Raw genomic sequence first — 23,335 nt, 5'->3', positions numbered from 1 at the left:
TAAAAAGCAACAAACAAACAAACAAATAAGAGATCAGTCTGCAGAAAAAGCCCCATGGCAGCATCATTTCTCCAATACTAATGTAGAAAATAAGAAGCATCCATTAACTGTTTCAGTGATATAAATATTCATGTGTCTATCCCTATTCAGTCATTTAATCTTAACAGATTCAGAGAAGAGAGCCAAACATTGAAATGATTAACATATGATCAATAGAACTTGTCATAAAAATAACGAGAGTAGGTGATGTATTACAAACTGGATTTATCCAGAAAAATACCTGAAGTGTCTAAAGATCAGGATGTCTAAAGAAAAATATTAGCCACCATGTCTAAAATGAGACTGTAGCATGTCAACAAAGGAGCATTATTAAAAGAGATTGAATTTTGAAAAATGAGTGATGTAGTGAATTTTAACAATTCAAAGTGAATAATGGATGATAATCTTTCTTTTTTCTGTAAATCCCAGCAAAATGACAGAAAAATAATAAACTAAAAAGGCAAGAAACTTCAGAATTTTAAAAATAAAAGAAAGAGAAGACAAAAGAAGTCAAGTAATGTGAAGAAAATTTTGAATCCAGGAAGTAGACACATGTGCGATATCTGACTTAGCAGGAGAGAGGAAGAAAAAAATCTAAGTCCGTAGACAAATTTTAGGAACGAAGTCTCTGTCCACTTCAGATCCCTAAAATATCTCAGGAATTAGCAACAGACATCTCTAATTTATGGCTATGATAATGATGAGGTTTTGGGTTTATGGTGAGGGTTTGGAGCCCATGGCCATGAAGACATCTTTGGTGCAAAGAAAAGGTGATTTTATTAAAGCATGAGGACGGGACCCATGGATAGAAAGAGCTACACTGGGGTTGTGAAGAGTGATTATATACCTTCAAGTTGGGAGGGGATTAGAGACAGCCTGAGTCTCTGAGGAATTTTGGAAACAAGGTTTCCAGGACCTTGAGGAGCTAGCTCTTGTTAGGAAGATGTCATTTATTACTGTTTAGTAAAACCTCAGTCATAAGATCCTTCAGATGTATCAGTTGCCAACATACACTTGGAGGTTAAAGATAATGGAGATTCGCAAAGGAATTTTTATGTGTTCAGGGAGACTCACAGGATCCTGGTGGTGGGGGGGCAGGGGGCAGGATGTCAGGATAATGGAAAGCCAAGATTCCCTTTTGCCTCTGACATAGGGTCACCACTGAACTCCTAGAGGAAGGTCACTCGCCTGGTTCAAGGACTTGTCAATGGGCTGTAGGCAGTAAGGGAATTTAGTTTTTATTTGCTTTTGTTTTCCACATTACCATGGCAAGCACTTACACTCCCTTACATCTTGATGAGGGTGATATTAGGGCTCCAGGGAACAGAGTCTATAGGGTTCTGGAGATTATGCTATGGATAAGATTGCCTTTTTCTTGCAGCTTACTAAATTATCAGTAAACTGAAGGGGACTCCTGTCCCACATGACTGTGATCTCTGTCAGTCAACCATTTGGTTTTCTTTCTTTTCCTTTGTTCTTGGGCAGCCAGGAGTGTCCAAGGAATATCACACATATCCCACCTGGAGGAGGGAGATGTGGTGCTGTTAACCTCTACTTTGCCCTCAGCTTGCCCCCACCAATAAGACTGAACAGATGAATGAATGCGTAAATAAATGACTGGTTTTAAAAATGGTAATAACGAACCCTTAGATCTACATCATTTCACCTTTGTTGCATAGGCAATAAAACATACTTTTCTTCCTAGCAGAAAACAAACTTAAATTTGCTCTTTGGATGAGATGAAGCCAATAGCTTGGGATTTAGGAAACCAGCTGAAGGTTAGATAAGGTATCTATTAAAAACGGGAGTATTAAATAAAAATGTGTAGACTCAATGGTGAAATTCTTTGGCCCTCTGCTTCTTCTTGCTCTCAGAATGTTGCCTTCTGGCTTTAAACTATCTGCACCAGCACCCCAGGCAGAAATATAGATAATTCCTTTCAAGGGAAACTCATAGGCTCAAAGGAAAACACTGAACCAGACGATGGGGATTTTTACAATGAAAATATAAACCCTCAGCAGCACCTGCTGTAGGAGACAAGAAATGAAAATCTATTTATCCAAATGGATAAACGCAGGCATCAGGTAAGTTATTTTTCGATGAATACACATAGAAAATAAACATATATGAGCAATTCAATGAATAATCCTGAACTTATCAGCTGGACAATCTCCATTCTAGTCGTACCCTGATTCCCCAGTGTGCCAGCACTGTGAGTGCAGTTAGCGTTCCTCACTTTAGTATTAATCGTTTACCTTTTACTTTATACTTTTTACCCTAAATTAATATATCTAGGTTTGGTCTGATGTTGAACTTTAAAAAAAATGGGGTGCTATGTCATTCACTCCCATCATTGTGTGTCTACCTTTATGTTCACGTGTCCTATTCATCATCCTACTGCATGTAATTAGTCTTTCGCTTGCATTGAGGTACCATTCCATTTTATGAAAATACAAGGATCTATTTTATTTGATTTCATTGTCTTCAGTTATTCCATTGCAAACAGCGCTACTGTGAACATTTATTATGTGTCTTCTAGTGCAGTTGTACAAAAATTTCCCGAGAGTATTTGTGTCAGAGTGGAAATGCTATGATGGGGAAGTGCTTCTTCAAATCTGCCACATAATGAAAAAACTGTTTTTGAATTCTGTGTACACATCTGAATTCTACTAAGAGAGTATATGAATGACGTAAGAATTATTTTCCTCCAAACTCTGACCGATACTTACGTTGACAAGCTTTTTCACTTTTTTGCCAATCTTGATATGTGTGTGGAGTTATCGCTTGCAACTTGAATTTGTATTTTCCTGATTATTAAATAGGATGAACATATTCTTATAGGTTTGCGTGGTCATTTGGATACCTTATTTTATGAAGTTCTTAATAAAGTATTTCAAACAATTTTCTATAGAGCTTTTTGGCTTTTTCACACTGATTAATGGATTTCTTCATATAATTTGAATAAGAACTTACAACGGAGGTCAGCAACTTTTTCTGTAAAAGTCCAAATAGTAAATATTTTAGGCTTTGTGGCCAAGAGGCAAAAGCAAGCATACTATGTGGGTACCTAAAGGTTGAAAACAACGTTTCCAAAATTTTCTGTTGATGAAATTAAAATGTAGAAAAGAATACCTGAGCATTTTTTTTTTTGTAATGTAGTTTATTAGGGAGAAGAATTGAATTATTTCCCTTGGGATAACATCGCACTTTTTATGTCAAAGTCTGAACACTGAGATACAGTGAGGACACTAAAAAGTCCCCAAAGTTTCTCTGACATGAATTCCTAAAAACGAGTGATTTTTGTAATTGTGATTTTTACAGTTTGAAAACGGCTACCCACGTGCTCATCTCAAATATTAAAATCTATTTTCCACTGATTAGTTTCTCTTACTAGTTGGAACCATCATTCTCCAGTTCACCCAAGTTGTAAACTTGGCGGTCAACTTTGAAACCTGCCTGTCAGTCACCTCCTGCATTCAGTCATCCTTATTTTACTTTGCCATCATGAGGACTCAGGCAGTATCATACAGCAATGACTTTGTGGGCTTTCTGGCCCCTTGTCTTAGACCCTTTCAGGCCACCTTCTATGTAAGGTGCATGATTATTCTGAATGAATTGTAAGTTTGATGCTGTTGTGCCCTTGCTTTCATATTTACATGTGAAAAGCCACACTCCATGGCAGAGCATGTCGGCCACACAAGGGTCTGGCCCTTTTCCACTTGTCCATCACAACACTGCCGTGTTTCAACACTACCAGACTCCTTGAATAAAATTCACATAGTTCGATTCTCTTCCTCAGTTCTACGACTTTGCTTATGTTACCCTGGAAGCCAGGAATGCCTGACTTGGACACCTGCTATCATTTGCCTGTTTTCCGGTCATTCTTTGAAATTTAGATTGTATTCTAACGCTTCCAGGAATGTTAACATGATTCCTTTTTGTTTGCCTAGATGCCCCGTCATTTATTACCATATCTGTGTGTACCTGACGCATTATCTGTCTCCCTTTCACACTGTGAGAACTGTAAGGTCAGGACAATGTAATATGTGGCTGTATTCAGAGGACCCTTTATAGTGTCTTAGACATAGTAAGGCTTAATAAATATTTATTGGACTAAATGAATTGGATGGAGCCTAAGAATAAATGTTTTTTGAAATGGTTTATAGATTCAGTTTCAACCTGAACATTACAAAACAGAGTACTTTTAAATTTTTGCATTATAAAACAGGTTTTGGCTATACTACACATTATCTGAGGCTTCTTATTTCTCTGGGAATTTCTCCAGTTCCCTAGATGTCCCACTGAGATTTTTTTCTTATCAAATAAAAGCAAATGTTTTCTTCTTACGTCAAGGAGGTTAAAGAACTGGAGACCTCAATTCAATAGCCAGTTTTTTCCTAAGAAAATTAAGTTTCGTGATGCATTGGCGCTCCTTCCTTTCTTATCAAAGTGCTTTCACACACTATGCAAACTTTTGCAATACTTTCTAAGCAGTAAACTTTGCTTATAATTTTGTTTAATGTTTATTTATTATTTTTGAGAGAGAGAGTGCAAGCGGGAGAGGGGCAGAGAGAGAGGGAGACAGAATCTGAAGCAGGCTCCAGGCTCTGTGTTGTCAGCACAGAGCCCCCTGTGGGGCTCAAACTCACGAACTGTGAGATCGTGACCTGAGCTGAAGTCAGACGCTTAACCGACTGAGCCACCCAGGCGCCCCTAAACTTTGCTTATAAAAGTGTAATGGCGAGAGCGCCTGGGTGGCTCAGTGGGTTCAGCAGCCGGTTCAGGTCATGATTTCACGGAGCCTTGCATCAGGCTCAGTGATGAGCATGGTGGAGCTTGCTTCAGATTCTCTTTCCCTCTCCCTGCCCCTCTCCCATTCACTTTTTTTCCCTCTCTCTCTCTCTCTCTCAAAAATAAATACATAAATCAAAACATTAAAATAAAAAGTGAAGTGGCCGAATCTTGTTCGAGTCATAATAGTCTCAAAAATAACCCACTTCCCATTTGATATTGATCATTTGATCAATTCATTTGATTCATTCAATTCAAAATCCTTTGATCCTGATTCTTACTTATGTACATCATCACAAAAGGAGCTAGACAACGGGACAAAACCAAAATTGAACCGAGGTGACTTGTGATGCCCAGAAAGGCAGCTGGAAGACGTCTAGCCAAGTGCTTTAAATTAAAACTTCCCCTGCAAATGTGTTAACATAAAATTTCCCCCTGAAAATGTTGCTTATTTTATTATAATGTGTGTGCCTTTTGTTGTGTCTTTCAATTATTTGCTATTCATTATCACCAGTATCAATATAAAAATAAGTCATAACAGCTAATATTCATTCAGCACTTGCTCAATTAATTCACTTAACATATGTTAACACATCAAATCATCATTGAAACCCAAGAAAACAAGTGCTATTATCAACTTGGCTTTAATAAGCAAGAAGCTTAAAGCAAATATCATTAAATTTCCCAAGACTTCACAGCTAGTAACAAATCATAACTGTTTTCTCCTGCATGTCAAAGTGGTATCTTCTAGAAAAAATACATACTGCAGAGACCTCACCAACCTGCTGATTATTTTACTGAAAGGCCTAGCAGAATGTTATGTACACAATCACTGCTAAATAAATATTTGTTCAATGTATCTAACATTTGAAATTCGTTTTGAATGGGCCTTAGGCTTTAGGAGATAGTTTAATATGATGAATATGTTTGGTGTTAGGACCAGAACAAAAACAATGCACCTTTAATATAGATAAAAAGAGTTTTGGAGGACACAGGAAATGAATCAAGTATTTTAGTAGTGGCAGACATATGGTAAAAAATTCCATTCAGTTCAGCAAACATTTAGTGAATTCTTGTTATGTGTCTGGCATTGCTCTCAGTGCTTTGGATTAGGAGAAGGAAAGGTCCATAAGGGGCTTACTTTCCACTAGGGAAGACAAACATGCAAATGCATGAGTATGCTACAACATCATCACTGCTGTCGTGGTGACTTTAAAATGTTATAGAATTACAAATAAGGTAGAATTCATTTGACCAGAATAGGTAAAATGATGTGCAAAGCCACAGAATGGAGGAGCCATGAAACAGGAAGACATCAAATAGACAAGAGGATGTGGAATAATATTCCACTTAAAAAGAACAGCATGAGCTTTTTTCCAAAAAGGTTTAAAGGTGCATGATTTAGCTGTGGAACAGAGAAGGTGTGACAAGAGCTGAGAATAAATAAAGTATCTGTTTTAGCTGCGAATGGCATCCTTTGAGCACACTGAAGGTAGTGCAAGATGTAAACACTATGATTTGTGTATTAGAAAGTCAATAGTGGATGTTGGGAACGTTAAATGGGGAAAGGGAGGTTAGAGATAAAAGACGATTCATCAATATCAGTAGTGTGGGCTGCATGATACGGGCTTGGAAAAAACAGGAAAAATTGTCTCACCTTAGCTAGACCAAGAGAAAAAGAGGGAAGATTGAAATAAAATTAGAAATGAAAGAAGAAACTTTACAAATGATACCACGGAAATATAAAAAATCATGAGAATGCCATTATACAACAAAAAAATGAATGACTTGGAAGACCTGTTCATTCTTTTATATTCATTCATACATTGTGTATGGCGGTTTACACACTACGATGATAAAGTTGAGTGATTGCCACAGAGACGATATGGCCTATAATGATTAAAATATTTAATATCTGCCCTGTATAGAGAAAAGTTTTCAATCCTTGCTATAAAGAGTTATTATGAACTGAGGGGGAAAAGTGCTGTAATTTATGAAGGCTTATTTTACTCTTTATTTGTTCTTCAGGAGGACGTTCTACATTGCTTCCCAATATACATGAGAATCTTGCCAAATCATAAGATATCACTTGTAAAGAAGAATGGAGGGTCTCAGAGGTTTGCCCTACTTGCAAACTATGAAGTTAATCTGCCAGTTTCATGGATGCTGAGAGAAAACATGGGTCAGAGACGAAGGACTTCATTTTATGGCATAAAAGAGTGTTTGCGTTGGCTCTCCTTCCCCCTCAAGGCTCCATGGGGCAATGTGGATTCCCTAGGAGGATACTATGTACAAAGTGGGTTTGTATTACAGCTGAAGATCTCTAAGCTGAGGGAATCACCCTCATTTATAATGGGCTACAACTTACCTAGATCCTCATCAAGATGGGAGATCTTTATTATTCTAGACAGCAAAACGACTCTCCCTCTGCCCTAAAGGAAGACAATTTCTGTCTTATTTTTCCAGGCTGATTACTATACAAACATTATCAAAAGGTTGCCTGGAATAAAAGCTATAACGGTGAGTGCCTCTGTTCTTAACACATGTGGAAACGTGACAGACCTGTGGAGAATCATCTCCCGACAGCAATCAAATAAAAAATATTTTTAATTGCGTCTCTAAACAAACTGTTTTGGGTGTACACATAACCACACTTTATATTTTTCTCACAAAGCTTTTGTATTACCTGTGTGCTGATGAGTGGCTTTATGTGCTAATATAACTTTACACAAGAACTAACACATTTGACTGAGGTCTCTCCTTTGATGGTTCTTTGTGAAAAGAACTTCCTACAAGGTTATTGAAGGCAAAAATACATTAAGGGGCATATCATAGAAAGCCCATTGAAATAAAAGACTAATTGAAATAATTGCCTTATTAAAGCCATTAAAGGAAAATTCTGCATTGAAAAAGATACAAATGCCTCACTGGCTAAAAGATATTGCCATCAATCCAATGACAGATTTTTCCAGGCCAGACCGCCTATGTTAGCATTATCGTTGCCTTCTCCGTGCAACTAGGCTCACCCCCAACACAACCTGCTCATTATTGCAACTATTTGCTTCTCTATAGGCTTTTTTCTCAGCTGTGATGCTGGAGGAAATACAAACTGTGACATCATGCCATTCTTCCTGATAAAAACGTTATTTCTGAAACATAGATTTTGACATCTCTAATAATCTTTTATGTTGCTTACAAGACCTTAATCACAAGTTATGACAGTCAGACACTTCCTGCCCATTCAGAGGAGATTTTCACTTGGGTTGTCATAGCAAATAGAGGCTTTGATATTCATGACTATGCTGTGAATTTGTCATGCTTTTGATTCTTTTTTATTTTAGGCAACGCTTGTTATGTTTCAAGCTTTCTACAGATGATACACAATTATCTTTAACTGTGTGTAGGAGACAATAAAAATGAAAACATAATAAAATGTCAAATGCATTCATCTGACTCTAATAATTAATGGTGCTCTGCCTACACAAGCAAATATCAAAGCAAACGTAATGTTCCATTTCAGTTGGGAGAAAACAAATTAACCAATTTATGAGAAAATTTCATTTGGAGTTATACCTGAGAATAATGTAAAAATAAAGACTCTTCTAAATCTATTTCATCACTGTATCCCAATGACTAGAAAAACACCCATCACTTAGTAGAAAATCAGTACATAATTTTTTTTTTGATTAATGAATACGAACAGAAATGCTATCAAAGGTCGAGGACCAGGCTTAAAAAGCAACAATTATTTCTATTTTTTCCTCTCTGAAAACTTTCCTGAAAAGGCACTTATGTTTTGTAAAATGGAATGAAAAGAACATATACAAAGGGATTTATTCACAATGGTGTATATACAGCCCACGTATATTTACATTGGATACATGACTAAACTAATTTCCTTTAAACAAAATACACCCACACACATGAATTCAAAGTAGAAAAGCATAACTTATATTTTTCAATTTGTGCTGAGAAGTTATACGTGGTCTACTTTTTCTTAAATTTATTTTGGTCTTTTCATCTTGATATACTCTCACTTTCATTGATGCTTTAATAATCAGCTATTTAAACTTGTCTTTAATTTGTTCTTTTTAATTTAATCAAAGTTGTTGTTTTTTAAAATTTTTCCACAGTAATGATTATACTTTTCTAGCAAAATTAAAATTTATTTTAAACTGTAATTTAATTTCTGCTAATATCTTACCCTGGACATTACAAAGTAATTGATACAATAAAGGTACTTAAGTGATACGTGTTGATGTAAAACTAATGTCTTAAAAGTTTCTCAATGTGTTATTTTGATTAAAAAATAAACAAATATATGACAGAGTTGGGAGGACCTATATTTCCTCCCTAAGAATTCTATATTTGTTTATTTTCATCTTAACATATAAAATTTAAAATGTTTTAAAATTTAGCATACTATTTGAATCAAAATGCTATATTTTCTTACATTTAGGACTATTTCCAAAACATTTATAATTGTTAACATAAATAACACTGCAACAGACATCTTTGAAAAATATATTTTATTTCTCCATGTATTTTTTTCCGGCTATTTCTTGCCATGAACACCCCTATTTCCCTGCCTCTTTCACTTTGTTAGTCATGCATTGTTATGCTTGTTTGTTTTTTATCTAGAAATCATGTCCTTCTTGCCTAGAACATTTTCTCGTATTATTTGTGCATAAGCAAGCTGGGGAAAGACTTTAAAGAATGCTCCAAACCTCTGTAAAATATTTGCATATAATAACAGATATCTATCTATCTATCTACCTATCTATCTATATCTATCTATATTTATCTATAGGTATAGATAGATATAGATAGATATTTCTATGCCAGTATCAGATGATGAGGTTTTAGGAGAAACAATATTTTAAAAGTTAGTAGATTGTATTTGTTAGTAAGTTTTAGGAATGTAGAAAGTAATAATGCATTAGAAAATTCATATGAAGTGATGCAATGTTCTTCAAAATTATTTACATTTCTCAAAATACTAATAAAAAGCAGAAACAAAACAGTGAAAACTAGGAAGAAACCATGCTCAAGGGTTGAAAAAAATCAATATAAAGACAGAGAGAGGTCATATAGTCTGGTGAATATTATATTGAACTAGCACAGATACTCCTTAGCAATAAACAAATAAGATTAAAAATCGCTGCTCAAACAGGAGCTGGTAAATGGCTTGGAAAGCGAAAAGTGTGGTTCCAGTGTAACTTTTTAAAATTATTTTAGATGTGAAATATATGCCTTCAAATTAGTTTGGAAACTGGTATGTTTGAATAGATTCCATATTCAGGCCACATAAAACTGAAGTTATACATCTGTGAACGAAAATTTGATGAAAACAATGAAATTTCCCTGGATTTTTATAAAACAACAGATTTACATTTGGGGGACATAAAGCTTGACTTCCCTATTTATGTAGTAGAGAAATCACATAATTATCAGGTTAAAGACTAACTAAATAAGAATTTTATTTGCAGAGAAGCAACCCACAGAATGAGAGGGGTACTATTGGCTAAATCCATGATATAAGAAATTCATTAAATGAGGATGTGTCTCAAGATCAAAAGTAGTGTAGCAAGTGTATATAACAGGCACTTTAGGGCCTCAACTCTTGCTACTTACTATATAGCTGTTGGTAATAATAGATGAGTTTGAAATTGCTCTTTGCTATAATTTACATATTAAAAACTGGAATTATAGATCACCATATCACAAGTGGACTACAACAGGCTATACTGGATTTGTGTGTTGTTACTGTTTTCCCCTCTTTACCCAGGAGAGAATTTAGCAGTGGCTTCAAGGTATAAGTGGGAGCCAAAAATCAGCAACGTCGACCAGATAAACCTGTTGTGGGAACAAAATGGATCTATTTTAACAGCTCCCTAGAGTTTCTGAAGTTTTCAGCAACATAATCTTGACGGTGTCGTAATTGAATCCCAACATATAAGAAATATGGTTACGGAGAGATTATTTTATAAAGTAAAAGGCGTGCGATCACGTTTGGTTTGTAGATTATTTTACGCTACTTATATTCAATAAAGCAAGATTATGGGTTCTTTTAGACCATAAAAGAATAGAAAATGGTTTCTGGCAAAAGGTTGCTTTTGTACCGTGCTGAAGTATATAATGAAAATATTAAAGAAATGTTTTTTTTTCTATAGAAACAGACTCCGATGCTCTAGGTATTAATAATAATCTCAAACAAATAAAACTGAAGTTAGCTGGAACATGTCAGTAGATGCTAATGATAATAAATATTCTTGGAGTGCCTGGGTGGCTCAGTTAAGTGTCCAACTTTGGCTCAGGTCATGGTCTCATGGTTCCTAATTCGAGACCTGCATCAGGCTCTGTGCTGACAGGTTGGAGCCTGGAGCCTGCTTCAGATTCTGTGTCTCCTTCTCTCTCTGTCCCTCCCCCCTGCCTCTTTCTCTCTCTCTCTCAAAAATAAATAAATATTAAAAAATAAAAAATACAAACAATAAATATTCTCTTATTACCAGGCATGACACAATGCTTTCACGATCTTCTTGTTCTTATCTCCCAGCATCTCAATGAAGAGGGTACTATATTCATGCCTAATTTCCTCATTAGGGCTGTTTGTGGTTATGAAACCAAGTATCAGATTTTCCATCTAAACTTGCTTTGAGTGATTTCAAAACAAATGACTTTAAATCACTTTAAGTATTGGCAAACATTACTGCAAAAGGTCACATAGTAAATATCTTCACACTACCTGTCCATATGGTCAAGGTCACAAGTACACCACAATTGGAGTGAGAAAGGAGTCACAGACAATACCAAAGGAATGACCTTAGCTTTTCAATATCCAATATACAAAAAGATTATGGTTTCAGGTAGGGGTAGAGTTAACCTTATGGCCATAGTTTGTCAACTTCTATACAATATCATTTTTTTTTCTGCTTCTAATTCGTATATGTGCATAATGATGTTTTCTTATATTATCTCTAAATGGAAAACTGAAATTAAAAAACTATTATCTGGAAATGTCAAGATATGTAGAAAAGCAAACTTGGTAATTTAAGGCAAAGGTGGATGTTGATATTTTAAACAAATAAATAAGCAAATATTCAAAGTTGGGCTTGATCCTAGCAATGTAGTTCCTTCATGTTACTTAAGTTCTCTAAGCCTCAAATTTCCATAAATTGGAGGTTATTTAATATACCTTGGAGGATTGTTGTGAATAACAAATTATTCTGTAAGATTCATTCTCTGTGTGATTATTCAATAAATATGATACTTTGTCCCACCTAAAGGGTTAATAAAATATATTGTCAATATATTTGTTTCAAATGTTTCAATAATTAATATAGATAGTGATTTTTCATATTAAAAAGTTTGTCATGAGGGTGTGTGGGTGGTTACATTGGTTAAGCATCTGACTCTTGATTTTAGCTCAGATCATTACCTCATGGTTCATGAGATCCAGCCCAGCATCAGGCTCTGTGCTGAGAGCTCAGAGCCTGCTTGGAATTCTCTGTCTCCGTTTCTTTCTGACTCTCCCTGTTTGTTCACATGCTCTCTCTCTATCAAAATAAATAAATAAAATTAAAAATGTGTCAACTATCAATAAATATTAAAATTTATTTCTCCACCCAGGATAATATGATACAAAATACATTTCAGGTGTTACACATCAGATATGTTGTAAAGAACTGTCTGTGATAATCAGAGAAATTATAAATGTGCATATAGAATTCAAAATTTTGATTCATATTCAAATATCAGTGTTCAGATATCAAATCAAAAGATTCTATAATCCATATTGTTCTCAACACATGAATTATAGCACATTTTATTGACACAGGTACTATTTGTACTATAACTGTGGCACATTGTAGACCATTTAGAATATTCCAAAAGTTATAAAGAAAAATAATTCTGGGCACCTGGGTGGCTCAGTTAGTTAAGAGTCTGGCTCTCGGTTTCGGCTCAGGTCATGATCTCACTAGTTCATGAGATCATGAACTCCACATTGGGCTCTGTGATGACAGTCTGGAGCCTGCTTGGGATTCCCTCTCTCTCTCTCTCTCTCTGCCCCTCCCTTGCTCTCTCTTTCTCTCTCTCTCTCTGCCCCTCCCCTGCTTGCGTTCTCTCTTTCTCTCAAAATTAATAAATAAACTTAAAAAAATAATTTTATAAAGGCTACATATAGAAAGAACATTACTTAAATTTTTATAAGTTTATTTTCGAAATTTCCATATATGTATATCTGTATACATGCAAGCTTGTGTGCATATGTATGTGTTTTGTGTGAGATGCATGAACATGTGTGTTTGTACATAGCCATGGATATACTTATAGATCCATTTTAAAAGATAGCTTCTATATTTTAATACAAATTGTTAAAAGCTTTACCTTTTTTCTTTTAACATCATTAGAATTAATATTTTTGGACATCTCAGTAACATGTAAGTTAAAGAAATGATGAAAGGCAACAGACAAAATTCTCCCTCAAAGATCAAGCCTGCAGAATAATTAAACTCAGAGATAAGAAAGAAGGAGTTTTAAAACTAAGTGACAAAAACACCAGCTGTTTGTGTTAAAGGCTCTCACTCTGGGTGCCGTGAAGTAAACATGTACATCTCTAAGTGGGAAATGGAAATGCGCAGGATTTCACTGACTTTGGAAATGTTTGGACTCAGTTGGGAATGAGATTAATGACTTTGTGAAATCAAAGCATGCAACAGAATCCAGCTGGGTACTGACTCAGCTGATTAACCAGCAGAGTCGAAGAAATGGCATATAGTTGAATTATGATTGCTTGCCTTCACGGCCATAAAAAATAACAAGAATAAATGTTCAAACCCTTACACTGGCAAAGGGATTCGAGGTAAAAAAGAAATGGCGTATCAATGCATGAATGTGTGAATCAAGCTTCGATCATATTAAACGTTCGTTTGTAAGACTGTGTGTGTGCATGCAGGCACGTGGGTGTCTGTGAGTGTGAGGGAGAGACAGAGACAGAGACAGAGCGAGAGACCGTAGAGTTGTGTACGTTTGAGTGACTCCAGGCTGTATTGTGGACATAGAAGTAAATTATTTTCGATAAAAAAAAGGTTCCCCTCATAATTTTCCTCTAAGCTATTACTGAATGTTAAAACACACAGAGAGAAAAAATTCAGAAAAACCTCTCACCCAGGGGCACACATCGATTGGAAGTTAGTCTCTCAAAATCATATCACTTCCAATGTAGCCAAATTGGAATTACAGAATAATAAAAAGATTTAGAAAGCCCTTCATTCAGTAAAGAGAAGATATACTATTTGATGTGCTATGCGATCTTCAGAGGCTTTTTCTGTTCCCGTTGCAAAGGATAGGGTTGGTGATGCACCTGTAACCTTCTCATCCTGTTCAGTCGGGAAAGAAGGCGTGACCTAGTCAAATTCTCTCAATTGCCTTCTTGTAACCAGGCCTTCAGTAAACGCATAAATGCTATTTCTAACCGGAAGGGCAATACAGAGTCCGTATCAGTGACATGCTCTTAGCTATATGCACAGATTTCTTCAGGCATAGCTAGCTGAAGAACATTCAGTTCAGTCCGTAATTAATGACATATAAAATTATGTTCTATAAAATTACTCATTCTGTGTCACATATCCTCAGGCATTGCTCAAAATAAACCCAGTGTGGTTTACCCTAATGTGAGAAAAGAAATAGCTGATGGTCTCAAATTACTTTAAGGGAAAACTACTCAGTCTTTGCCATACAATTGCCTGCATCATTTATTTTTATTGTTTTTTATTATTTTATTTACTTAAATCCAAGGTAGTTAATTTACGGTGTAGTATTGGTTTCAGGTGTAGAATTTAGTGACTCATCTCTTACATATAACACCCGCTGCTCATCCCAACAAGTGCCCTCAATGCCCATCCCCCATTTAGCCCATCCCCCACTTAACACCCCTCCAGCAACCCTCCCTTCATTCTCTGTATTTAAGAGTCCCTTATGGTTTGCCCCCCTCTCTGTTTTGATCTTATTTTTCCTTCCCTTCCCCTAGGTTCATCTGTTGTTTTTTTTTTTAATTTCACAGATGAGTGAAATCATATATTTGTCTTTCTCTGACTGACTTCTTTCACTTAGCATAATACCCTCCAGTTTCATCCACATTGTTGCAAATGGCAAGATTTCATTCTTTTTGATCAGCAAGTAATATCCCATGGTGTATATGTCTTTATCCATTCATCCACCGATGGACATTTGGGCTCCTTCCATAATTTGGCTATTGTTGATAGTGTTGCTATAAATATTGGGGTACATGTGCCCCTTCGAATAAGCATTTTTGAATCCTTTGGGTAAATGGCTAGTAGTACAATTGCGGGGTCGTAGGGTAGTTCTATTTTTAATTTTTGAGGAATCTCCATACCGTTTTCCAGGATGGCCGTACCAGTTTGCATGCCCACCGACAGTGCTAGAGGGTTCCCCTTTCTCTGCATCCTCACCAACACCTGTTGTTTCCTGAGTTATTAATTGTAGCCATTCTGACTGGTGTGAGGTGCTATCTCATTGCAGTTTTGATTTGCATTTCCCTGATGATGAGTGATGTTGAACACCTTTTCAAGGGTGTTAGCCCTCTGGATGCCTTCTTTGGAAAAGTATCTGTGTCTTCTGCGCACTTCTTCACTTTATTATTTAAATCACTAACAAAATCTGCTACCGAATGCAATTCCCCATTTGTGTGAATCTGATTCGTTAATTGAACCTTTATTACCAAAAATTGGCACTATGAACATGACTGTGTTTTCAACTCGTGATTCCTAATTGTTAAGACACTTTTTTTTGACAAGAAAATAAAGAGGATGGAAAAATGTGATGAGGAATCGGTGACTGGATGGCTCCCTATCCATTCTTGGTGTGAGGTGGTGAAAGGAGACAAGGCTTAACAAGGAATTTGGAGAAAAGTGAATTTGACCCTGAGAATTGGCTACCTGGATTGACACAGAAAGTATAGCATAAAGAAAGTGAGCAAAAAAATCTTGTCCCCTCTCTGTCGCTAACAGCCCAGATAAGAGCTTGCAGCTCAATTTCTAAAGATAAAGTTGGGGTAACGAGAGATAGAAGAAATAAGACATGTTTTTCTGCTTAATGGAAAGAATCCTCATGCATCTTTAGCCACCTTGGAAGACAGGGTATTTAAAAAAAAATTTAATGTTTATTTATTTTTGAGAGACAGGGAGAGAGAGAGAGAGCACGGAGGAGAGACAGAGAGAGAGAGAGAGAGCACGGAGGAGCAGGGGAGGGGCAGAGAGAGAGAGACAGAGTCTGAAGCAGGGTCCAGGCTCTGAGCTGTTGTGGCTTAAACCCATGAACTGGGAGATCATGACCTGAGCCGAAGTCAGAAGCTCAACCAACTGAGCCACCCAGGCGCCCCAAGGAAGACAGTGTATTAAATCACATAGTGGGTCAATTAAGATCATTGATTACCTGAAAGATTATGTATGTAAGAGTCACGGCTAGTCAACTAAAAGACATAAAATGAAATCAAAACAAAACCAGAAACCACAAAGTGTTCAGTTAATAGTTGGAACTTTTATAGAGAAGTGCCAATAGAAGCTTGATGATAATTTGCTACAAGCATTGATCAGAATATATGTCACATATCAAATCTGAACCAGGAAATTCACATGTAAATATATCTCACTCAATTCGCTATGGTGATCTAATCATCCACACCATTCGTGTTTCGGCCCCTCTCTCGTATTTGCGACCCAGAAGGCATAGAGTCAAGTTGAAACACCCTTCACTGATAAAACCCTCTGGCGGCTCCCTGCTTATTTCCTTGTAACCCACTAAGTAACGTATTACATTGATTTCATTATCTATCTCCTTATTGGAATGTAAACCTCAAGGCAGGTAATTTTAGTTTCTTTAGTTTGCTAATGTGTTTCAAATGTCTCCAATGGTACTTGGAACATAGTAGTTATCCAATATTTGCTGAATAAGTTTATTCATTAATGAATGATGATTCCAGTTAAGGTGTTTAGACTAACTTTGGTTAATAAAAGCATAATCAAAAGTGAGAAGACTATGGTACTTTATGTAATACAAATACTTATAGATACATTCATTGTTCAGTCTTACAATAAATGATTACACATTTGATAATTTTTTGTGAAAATATACCATTATCCTGGTATGTGCTAGCCATTTTTTTTGGCATTTTGCAGCAAATATCGATTACATCAAGTAAAATTAAAATATGTGCACATTTTCAATATTTAATTATACTAAATTATTAATTAAACATTTAATATTTGATAGCTTTTAAATAAGAAAAACATAATACTCTTCTATATATGTTCAATTATACCAATTGACTGACATATGATGCAAATATAATTTGTGAATTATTTTTTAATTATAATTACAACACTCTGGGAATGATTTTACAATGGGTTTAATGCCAGAGGGTTGTTTGTTTTCTCAGCAGCATATATTAAATTTGAAGTTAATCATGATGTGTTTTACTGACTAATTTATCTTAAGAAAGAGACACTAATTGTCTTGAAATTCAATTTATTTAACATAGATTGAATATCCTCAGCATATTGTTTTGATCGGAATTCTTACATGATCCATAAGGGTATATTAGTAAGAAAAAATGGGTAAATTTGATTTGAATCACACTTCTGCAGAAGAGTGGTCCATATAATTTTAAGACTATGTCCCTGTTGTCACATGCTTTTCTGTGAGAGCATCAGACGGGATAGAGGACCTGTACCGTGTCACATGCAAACCATGCTAATGAAGGTTGGTAAAAAGAGACAACAGATGGTATGAATAAATATTATGTCAGCCTCATTCACTCCAGTGTTATACCTTTTGTGGTCGACACTGAAGGTTCTATTCTGTGTACAAAAATATGTGAACGCCAAAATTCTAATCAGAGAAGAGAAAGCGATAGATTGGGAATTCTTACATTCGTGTTTGTGTCTTGCTGATTTTATGCATTGGTCCGTGAGGGACTATCATCATCAACCCCTTTGCAATTACTGATCAGTGATGATGCCTCCAATTCCAGCTGTAAAACAAGTAAAAACTTTTTCTAATGCTTGGCACCTTTTCCTGTGTCCGATGTAGTCACAAATTCAAACTGTCTCCGATTTGTTTGGGATTTTGTGCAGGAGATGAAATGGCAGGTGGGAGTGTGCTGACCTGTAGTCCTAGTGTTGGTTTGAAAACAGTTTTTCCCACTGTCTCATTACGTGGAGGCCTTTCTTCCTTCATTGCCAGCCTGTGCCGTTCTGCTGTACCTCCCTGCATTAGTGACAGATTTTGGCAGGGAAGCTGCAGATTCACTGCCTTATTGAACTGCATCAGCTCACTACTGGTAAAACGTAATTATCTTTTCAACTGTCAATCATTTCCTAGCTTGTCTGAACAAAGAAAAGATGAATTTACAACCCCACTGTCGAGTATTTTTTAAATAAACAGGCATAGGTTGGTGCTATGTTATCTCTAATATTGAGTATATTTTAAAAAATATTTTAGTGTTTATTTGTTTTTGAGAGAGACAGAGAGAGAGACAGAGAGTGTGAGCAGGGGAGGGACAGAGAGAGAGGGAGACACAGAATCCAAAGCAGGCTCCAGGCTCAGAGCTGTCAGCACAGAGCCCGATGCGGGGCTCGAACCCATGAACCGTGAGATCATGACCTGAGCCGAAGTCGGACGCTTAACTGACTGAGCCACCCACGCGCCCCTCTAATACTGAGTCCATTAATGGAACATGTTGTTTTGTTTTGTTTGTAAAAATCATTTCGGTTTTTAAAGGTCGCCTCTATAAGTTATGATTTGCACCTATAAAGTGCTCCTGGGAATGAAAAGGAATTTTTAGGGAGGAGAAAAATTTGATATTTATAGGAATGTGTCTAGTGGCCACTTACTAATAGGTAATGGAGCCTGAGACAAATCAGGGATGACTTTTTTGGTGGAAAAACATAGTAAAGCTGTGTGTGAGGAAAACACTAATTCATTAGATGCAAGATGGAAGGGATAAGGCAGCATCCGTAGTAAATTGCTACAGGAAATTTCAGGAGAAGTTTGAAGCAGATGTTATCCGTTTGCTAGGGCTGGCATCAAATGCCACAGACTGGGTAGTTTAAAGATCAGAAATTTATTTTCTCAAAGTTCTGGAGACATAAAATCCAAAATCAGGGTTCCAGCAGGGTCCATTTCCTCCGAAGCCTCTGTACTGGCTTGCAGATGGCCACTTTCTTGTTGCCTCTTCACATGGCCACCTGTCCCTCTGTGTGTGTATGTCCTGTGTCTCTCAGTGCGTCCTCTTGGCCCTGAGACACCCATCACACTGGGTTAGGGTCCATCCTGTGGGTCTCATTTTAACTTAATCATCTCTTGAAAGGTCCTGTCTCCAACCAAGTCACATTCTGAAGTACAGGAGGTTTTATAAGAAACCTTCAACATACATGAACTTGGTGGGAGGCAAGCCCATGACGCCCCTGGGAGGCTGTGATGGCTTTTGTGAGCGTCCTCTTCTTTAATTATGTCTTTTTTTTCCTGTCACAGTTTGGAAAACACTGAAATTGTGTTGTTCTTTCTTAGACTGGTGTGTGTGTGCGTGCGCGCGCATGAGGGTATGTGTGTGTGTGTGTGTGTGTGTGTGTGTGCATGTTTCCTTCTCAGTTGTTTTCCATTGGCATCCTGTGATGAACAACAGAGTACTTAGTGAATAACTTCTTTTTCACATTATTTTCCCTTTTTTCTTGCTTGTGATTTGAAATACAGCCTTTTTACATTCGGTGAATAACAATCAGCAAGCATATTCGACTTCTCAGATATTCTACCTACGGTCCCCATGGTTTCTGGAAAGTTGTCCTATATCCAGACTGTCATATATAGTTATAAAAGTACCAAAAATCATCATTTTGCCTTCATGCCCTTGTTACCCATATTAAATTTGCACAAACAACCCTAATGTTAAAATTTCTCTACTCGTTCTTGTTTGGTTTTCAAAGTCTAGTAGCTTCCTCCAGAAAAGATTATACAAACAAGATTCTTTGAGTTTTGGTGACATCAACACAGTTTTTTGGGGGCCTTTATATGTGGAAATACTTTCTGCAACACATATTTTCTCTCCTTTGAGTGCCCTTTAACTATTACTTCATTATTTAGTCTCCTGACACTAAGTGTTGTTGAAAGTCTGCTGACAATCCAATTTCTTTTTCTTTTGAGATGAATTAATCATTCTGTCTGAATGCCTCAAGGGATTACGCTTTTTTTTTTTTTTCCTTAAAGCTCAGGATATTTACAAAAGATATGTGTTTATATTGTTTGGTTTTGGTCACCTTCCCTGATGTATGCCCTATGACCCTTCCAAGAAGTACTGTCAACTTGTTTTTTTTTTTTTTTCCAAATTTTTTATTAAACTAAAATGCATATACTTTGCTCTTTTCCATTTTTTGTTTTTTTCTTTAGAAACTATTATCTTACATATATTGTTTCCTCCTTGTTCATGTTCTACATGTTTATGTTCTTCTGAGCATTTTTAATTGTCTTCTCCCCTCTGATGTTTAAATTACCCCCTTTTTATCTTCTGTTTCTTTTAAGTCAACGTATGTGATGCTTATTTCCTGTTTCTTTCCATAAAAGACTAAAGTTTAGTCTTTATTTCTAAAATAGTTTATTTTGTCCCTGTTTTTGTACTTTTATCCTATCATCCATTTTTCTAACTCTGGTTTATGTTCCCTTATTATTATTATTTTCCGTTATATTTGTTTTGTTCGCTTTTAGGAGAAATAGGTTATGCTGAACTTACTGGAGGGTGGACACAGTAGCTTCTCCAATATTATGGCTCTGAACTAATTTTCTCCTTTTTAATGTTTGTGAAATATATTTATTCTTATTTATTTATTTTTCTACTAAATTTTTTTTTAATGTTTATTTTTGAGAGAGAGAGACTGAGTGCAAACAGGGGAGGGGCAGAGAGAGGGAGACACAAAATCTGAAGCAGGCTCCAGGCTCCGAGCTGTCAGAACAGAGTCAGACACGGGGCTTGAACTCACAAACTGTGAGATCATGACCTGAAATGTATTTGGTCAGCCATATACAACAAAGATTAGTATTGGTGACTGGAGCTTCCCCTGCTCTTCGTTCCACTTCTCTATTTTTCTTTGGTCATAAACCAACAGGTCGCCTAACAAATTTACCATATCTAGGGAAGTTGTTACGCATGGGTAAGGACCAGTATTTTAAAAGATACAAAGGTTGTTTTTCTGCCAGGGAATCTTTGGCTTACAAAAAGAAACCAAAGATTTATGAGTGTATAGCCATAGTTCTGTGCATAAATATATATTCCCAATAGTATTATATTGTGGGCTTGATGAATAGAGATGTTCTCCCAAGAACGTTAAGCTAGTTTCAAGTGTATAGACTACTGGTCTTGCCTAATTATTTCTAGTATCCATCACCAGGAATTACATATAACGTATGGATTCTTAGGTGAGAAAGTGAGCTTTAGTGCTAACCAGTGTTCTAGGAAATGCAAAAGATAGTGTGAGGTTAAAAACCACTCTGATTTATTTTTTTGATTGTAAGTCCTAATTTCAGAGACTGAACCTTGATAAAAGAGTTTTAAATAAGAACCTAGTCTTTAAAAATCATGAGTTACATATGTGGATCCTGAGAAACTCAACAGAAGACCAGGGGGGAGGAGAAAGGGGAAAAAGAAATAAAAGTTACAGAGAGGGAAGGAGGCAAAGCATAAGAGACTCTTAAATACTGAGAATAAACTGAGGGTTGATGGGGGGTGGGGGAGAGGGGAAAGTAGGTGATGGGCATTGAGGAGGGCACCTGTTGGGATGAGCACTGGGTGTTGTATGAAAACCAAGGTGACAATAAATGTCATCTATAAAATAAATAAATGAATAAAAATAAAAATCATGAGTTAACCATAGCCTCAACTATATTATTAACCAAACTAAATATACTTTATAATAGTTGTAATAGGTGACTTAATAATAACTATTAGAAAATTTAGTTTATTCAGAAATGAGAGTTCTCTTATTGTTTTGGGTTTCTTTTTCTTTTTTTATTGATTTGAATATCAGACAACAGCACAAGCTGGTAATGGGCTCTCTTGGGAAAGAGCCTCTGCCATTTGGGCAGAGACATAAACAGAAGACGTATTTTACTGCTTCTTATTAATGCAGATTGGGTGGTCTTAGAACAGTTTTCATCCAAAGTATTCTTTCCTCTTTGCCATTTCTAATATTCTTGATTCAATAAATTTAATATGCCCTTATGTGTGTTTAAAAACACATTTCCACACACTTGCAGATTTTCAGCGAGGTAACTATAAGATTTAAAGTTTTTAACTTTGGCATTAAAACATAATTAATCTTATTAGTATCTTATAATTACTTAATATATCACATTGAATTTGCCATCTTAATTTCTGTTTTACTAAGTGCTAATCTAGTTTTTATAGACAAGAATGTGCAAATAAAAACAGCATTTGTGACCTGGTAACTTGGGGCAGTTTTTTTTTTTTTAATTAATTTTTTTTAAGTTTCTTTATTTGAGATAGATAGAGGTGGGGGGGGGGAGAGGAAGAGCACAAGGGAGGAGCAGAGAAAGAGGGAAAGAGGGAATCCCAGGCAGGCTCCATGCATCAGTGCAGAGCCCAACGCAGGGCTCTAATCCACAAACCATCAGATCATGACCTGAGCCAAAATCCAGAGTCAGATGCTTAACTAATGGAGTCACCTACGAGCCTCTGGGGGCAGTTTATCTTTAAATTTAATCTCCGTAGAAATAATCTAGGTCACCTAAATTGCCCATTTAATTATCCAATCATCAATTAGTCAATAAAAGCTCTTGGAAATACTGTTTAGTTGACATTACAGAGCTATTTCTGTTGATGTTGGAATATCATCATAGAAATGACATTCAAAAATTTACTTAGAAAGTTTAAGTTCAGTGTAAGTAAAAGTGATTGCATCATTACCACAGTCCAGAAGATCTTATTGTTTATAATAATACAGTGTTGGTAAACACATACATTTATATTATGATAGTGTTGAATATTTTGGAAAAAAGTGATAACTTATCTGAACCATGAACTCAAGATGTGAACTTTTTTTTTCTTTTTACAAAAGAAAACACGGGGTTCAGACGTGTTAAGGGGGTTGCCAGAGCCAGCCCCAAAACAAAGTGCGAGAGCTCAGATTCCAACTCCAGCTACCTGGCTCCAGAGCTGGAATCTTTTACGCTCTCCTGCAGTGTCCTTCCCACGTCCGTTCTCTGATCGTCTCCGTATTACAGGTAGGATACCTGCGACCAGAAGGCAGAGCATGATCTGTTCAACCTTAACTGAGAACGTGAATGTTGAGCACATCAAAATTTTTGCTTCTCTGAACGTATCCAGGAATATCCATGAAAGTGCTTTAAGTATGAATTTTAGGGATGCAAAAAACACGTAACAAGCAGGTATATTTAAAAATAGGGAATCTGTGAACCG

The sequence above is a fragment of the Panthera tigris genome, chromosome D3 (genome assembly GCF_018350195.1).
Source record: "Panthera tigris isolate Pti1 chromosome D3, P.tigris_Pti1_mat1.1, whole genome shotgun sequence".
Lineage (NCBI taxonomy): Eukaryota > Metazoa > Chordata > Mammalia > Carnivora > Felidae > Panthera > Panthera tigris.
Note: the sequence above shows the minus strand (reverse complement) of the source record.